The 5,649-nt window shown below is 44.8% G+C and overlaps 1 pseudogene; it reads right to left on the bottom strand.

Moving 5' to 3' along the window:
* Nucleotides 1-3,099: 3,099 nt before the first annotated feature.
* The window catches only part of LOC102825779, a 41,252-nt pseudogene continuing 38,702 nt past the window's right edge, over nt 3,100-5,649 (bottom strand).

Raw genomic sequence — 5,649 nt, forward strand, 5'->3', positions numbered from 1 at the left:
CCTCTTCAGGTTGTAATTCAAAGTAATTTGATGTGTGACAGCCTTGTAGGCTAACTCATTCTCAATAGCATGTAGTTTATAAACTAATCATACTAAAGTGCTAGCTATTTCCATCATGAGTGACTTGATTTCTTGCCCAGGATTATTTATTTATTCTATTCTTAGTGTTGGAATGGTTCATTGTATTTTGTCAATTGTTCAAGCAATATTCTACTTTCAAGGTTAATTTAGCCACTTGCATGCAACAATATATCAAAGTTCATACAGCGTCTTCCTTGTACCATCTTATTCAGTGAGCATACTATTGTCTTCTGTAATCAACTATGGCCTCCTCAAGAATATAATTAGTGTCTGGTTAATCTTTATCTCCCATAGCAAAGAGCACAGTGCTGGATATGTTTTTATAATCATTAGAGTCAATGGATGGATGCATTTATGTATCCTGATCTTCGACAAACCTTATTACTATTGTAATATCTTCATATTGGAAAAACTCATTACAGATAGCTAGCAATTTTCTAGATGCTTTTCAAATATCTCAAAATACATTCTCTCTCAGAAAATTCTAAAAGTGCTTTAAATATCTCAGTAATGGGAGGGAAAAAAAGATTCAAAAAGAGAGATTCACCTGTATAGGTTATTTCATAAGTCTCTTCTTTTTATATGATAGGCAGATATAATCACCTCTTTTTTTAAGGAAACTGACTTGTTGAACAGGAAGAGACTAAGCTTAAGTGAAGATTACTTTCACATTTCTATACAATTAGCTGTTGTTGTTAGGTACCATCAAGTCAGTTCCAACTCATAGTGAAATTATGTACAACAGAATGAAACACTGCCTGATCCTAGGCCATCCTCACATTTAAGACCATTGTTGTTGCCAATGTGCCAATCCATCTCATTGGGGGTCTCCTTTTCACTGACCTTCCAGTTTACTAAGCACGATGCCTTCCTCCAGAAACTCATCTCTGCTGACATGTCTGAAGAAAGAGAGATGAAGTCTCACTATACTGACGTCTCAGGAACATTCAGCTCTACTTATTCCCAGATAGATATGTTAGTTCTTCTGGCCGTCTGTGGTACTTTCAATATTCATCACCAGCACCATAATTCACATATAATGATTCCTCTATGGTCTTCCTTATTCATTGCCCAACTTTCAAACACCATGACTTGGGTCAGGTGTACCTTAGTCCTCAAAGTGATATCTTGCTTTTTAACACTTTTGCAATCAGCGTAGTGGTTACGAATCGGGCTGCAAACCTTAAGGTCAGCAGTTCGAAACTACCAGCTGTTCTGCAGGAGAAAGATGAGGCTTTCGGCTCCTGTAAAGATCTACAGCCTCAGAAACCCAGTACAGGGTTGGTATGAGTCAGTCCCGACTCCACGGCATACAGCCACCACCACCACAAGCACTTAAATCAGTAACCTACCTAGATTCAATATCAGTCCTCAGCAGCAGAGAGCACTAAATTCCTTATGGGAAACATCATGTAGTTCTGAAGGAAGAACCCATCAGATTAAATGTGAAAAGTGGAGAAAAAGACAGTCAAGGAGACATCTGACATCATTTTCTCTCATGTGCTGATCTTGAGGTATTACATACACCGAGTATGTAATGATATCTCATTATGATATCAGTTTGAAATTCCATAATGATAAATGATTTTGAGTATTTTTCATATTCTTATTTGCTATCTGGGAGTTTTGGTGTGCTGCTGAGGGTGAATGTAAAGTCAAGACTGATCCACAAGATCAGCAGTTCAAATTTACCAGCTGCTCCTTAATAACCATATACAGGGCATCTATGCATCTGAACTGACTTGACCCCACTTAACAACAAAACTTGCTATCTATATAACTTTGATGAACTTTTATTGCAATCTTTTGCTTATTTTGTAATGAGATTGTTGAGTTTTTTTTGTGCTTGTTTTTTTTTTAATTAATGCCCAAGACTCTCCTGGTAACACCCTGAATAGGTCAAAGTAACTGTACAGTTCATTCAATTTTTCCTGAGAATAATTTGTATTCCCCAGCAAATTAAAGGGAAGGGGTATCTTTCACAATGATGAGAACAGAATAGGTGGTGTAACCTTACGGTAGAAGAGCAAACCAGACCCCTCTGTTTGGCTTCAGCCTCTCCTGGGCAGATAGACAGACACAATGAAGGGACAGGGGATACCCGTAGCTGTGAATGAATCAACATGACTTTCAATTTTCTGTATAAATTACATAAAAATGGAAAATGGGATCTGTGACGGGATGTCTCGACACAATCTGGAGCTGCTCTGGTACAAAGCATTGCTGCTCCCAAGAGAAATTAAAGTTGCTGCAAAAAAACTGGCCCATTATTCCGGTGAAAAAGGACAGGAGTTCTCAGCTGTATTCTGCAGCTAGTTCCCAACCAGGGGCTTCACAGACCCACAGGAGAGGGAGAGGCAGCAAAGACACAGAGGGTTGTTGTTTTTTCTGAAATGACTCAAGTCTTCAAAATATAGCTTTTATATTGTTTCTTAGTAAAGTAGTATAGCATATTGCAACTGGAGGGTGTTCTAACAGAAATGACAGTCTGGATAAGAAGTCGATGACAGGCAAAAGAATTCTCAGCCCCATGGGTTTCCGGGAATTTGTCATGCATCTTCTTGCTTCTGATCCACAGCTTCGGCAGTTCAGGAATTCACACGTCAGCCCTTGGTCGTCTTCTTGAAAGCGTATCCTAGCATGAAGGCAGAATGCTCTGCACGGTCCTTACAGTCATCTCACCTACAGCTTTCGTCTGCAGAAAACTGTCCCATGTTGGATCCTCGACTTTTCAGAACATCACAAGTAAAACAAAATGAAACAGAAAACCAACCCAAATTAAGATGCGGTTGAACTTGCATGAGGGAAAAGATTTTGACCAGCTGTCAATCATGAGCAAAGGAGCTAAAGTGCTGGCTCCTCACTGCTGTTGGATGGTGAGGGAACGTGGATAGGAGCCCCTGCCTGCCCGCCACATGGAAAGCCAAGGAATGTTTGGAGAGGAGCCCCCATGGAAGTGAGGTAACATCTTGAGAGGAGTTCTGCCCCCAACACGTAAGACAGTATCCCCTGCCAGGCTCAGTGCGACCTCGTGGGTGCCAGCATCTTGCATCTCGCTTGGTTGATGACGTGAAGCAGGTTTTTGGCGTCCACAGCTAGGGCGTGTGCAGCGGTCAGCATCTGCTTCTAGCCCTCATACTGCAGGCTGGTTATGACGTACTGCTGGGCCAGCTTCATCTTGTTGATGAGACCCCTCAGGTCCAAGTTCAGCAGCTTCTGGGCCATCTCCATCTCTCTGTAAGTGCTGGCCGGCAGGACACGTATGGTCTCATCCACAGTGGCCAGTAACATCTTCAGGGCCAAGCCGACTTCCTTCACCATAGGCACATACTCCTCGGGCGGGGCCTGCTGGATCTTACTGGACATCTCGATGACAGCTTTCACCAGGCCAGTGACATTCTCGTGCACCTTGTCGTTGGAGCAGTCGAGGTTGGCCTTGGGCGGAGGGCTGATCTCTGGGGGTTGAAGCTTGATTCCCTCGTTGTAGCTGTCCCCAGGGCTACTGATGCTGGCGAGGCTGCCCAGGTGGCCAGGGGCTCCAGGGCGTGGCAGTTTCTTCGGTGGAGCAGCAGGATCTGGCTTACCCACAGGCTGATAGATATGCTGGTTTCTATTCGGGCCCTGGAGACCTCCATCCATCCCTGTCCATATTGCCCCGGAAGAACCTCATGTCCAACTTCAGGAATCACTCCTCTTTATCCAGCCAGTGCTGGTCTTCTTCCATTTCCTGTTGCTGACAAATCAGCGGCTCTTCCATCTGGTGGACTGGGAGCACCTGCCGATCCCCCGTATGTCCAAGGCTGCAGAGTCCTCCATGCTAGGCTGCCACAGGGACATCTGCTGAGGTCTGTGGTTCCGCGAGTCAGGCTGGACAGCAGGGAAGCCTGGCCTGGTTAGATGCTACCGGCCATGGCTGTGATCCCATGGGAGCCAGGTTAGCCAGTGACCTGGTAATGGTTACTCAGCACTATGTGCTGGGGGTTGGGGTAGAATTCTTCGCTGGACCTCGGACTGGGGTAGCCAGGTCTACTGGGCATGGGAGGTGCTCTATCAGAGCCTCCAGAGTCCCAGGACACCATGACCTGTCTTCTTGACTCCATCCTCATGCGCTCTTCTTGCTGAACTTTCTCTTCCTCCAAGATTGTGCTGAGCTGAGCTTTAAGTTCAGTTAACCTGGACCACCAGCTGGGGTCTTAGGCCCAGCATTATGTCATAAGGCTGTAGAGATGGGAGGACAATTTGGAAGCATTGGCAATTGCTCCCCATTTTCAAGCTGACAGATCACATTGTTGTTCTTTACTCCTTGAAAAAGCTTTACTCCGTGCATCAGAATCTTCCACTTGCACACACCAAACATCCACACATCGCTAGCTGAGGTAAAACCATCAGAAGTTGATGGACTCTGGAGCCATCCACTTGATCAGCAGCTTTCCTTTGGAAGCTTTGTAGTAAGTTCTGTCTTCCATATACCGGAATAATCCAAAATCTCCTAATTTTACACAATCAGTTGAGGATACGAGAACATTTTGAGCAGCAATGTCCCAATGTACAAATCTTTTGCTCTCTAGATACAAGAGAGCATTACTAAGCTGGTAGGCATACAGGATCAGAGAAGCCAGATCCAAGCTGTAATTCCTTACTTGCAAAAATGACCTCAGCTCGCCAAGCGTGCACAGCTCCATGATTATCCAGGCAGGTTCTCCATGATAAAGCCAATCAGCTTCATGATGTGAGGGTGGTCCATCTGACGCATGGTCAAGACTTCCTGAAGGAATTTCTGTCTCACAATGTTACAAGTACAATTTTGACATGTTTTAATGGCAACTGACAAAGCTGGACACACCTTGATGCGCATCTCCAAACTGGCCTTCTCCAATACAGCGTCCAAGTTCTAGTCTTTCTCTTTGAATCTCATAGTCCCTGGTGGAGGGCATGGTATGGGTGTCCTCCTCGTCTCTGATCATGGCATGGTAGTCCATCTTGGACATGGAAACACAAGCCCTGCTTCTCGCTGTGGCAAGCTTTGGTATCGATGGCAGAGCCCATTCACCTTTTTTCTGGGGTCTGATGATAAAAGATTGTGTGGCTCGGTTCACCAGCCAGCAGTACCCGTCAATCAGATCTCTGCGACGGTTAAGGATGAGGTCATCACTGTCAGAGGCTCGGGGCCACCCGCTTCTGATCTTTGTTGTCACTGTGGGAATACTAGATGGTCTGCACTTGGCTAAAATCAGCCAGATGTGTGGGGTTGCAGCCCTTATCGGTCAGGTAACTGATGCCTTCTTAGGAGCCGATTGTCAACTCCACCGAGATGATCCAGCTTAGACATGTATATTTATATAGATAAGGAGCTCTAGTAGTGTAGTGGTTATGAATGGACCTGTTAACCTCAAGGTCAGCAGTTCGAAACTACCAGCTGTTTCATGGGAGAAAGATGAGGCTTTCTGCTCCCGTAAAGATTTACAGCCTCAGAAACCCTGTGCAGGGTCATTATGAGTTGGAACCAACTCCATGGTACTTAACAACAATAAAGTATGCACATATATATGTGTGTGTGTGTGTGTGTGT

The sequence above is a fragment of the Chrysochloris asiatica genome, unplaced genomic scaffold (genome assembly GCF_000296735.1).
Source record: "Chrysochloris asiatica unplaced genomic scaffold, ChrAsi1.0 scaffold00131, whole genome shotgun sequence".
Taxonomy (NCBI): Eukaryota; Metazoa; Chordata; class Mammalia; order Afrosoricida; family Chrysochloridae; genus Chrysochloris; species Chrysochloris asiatica.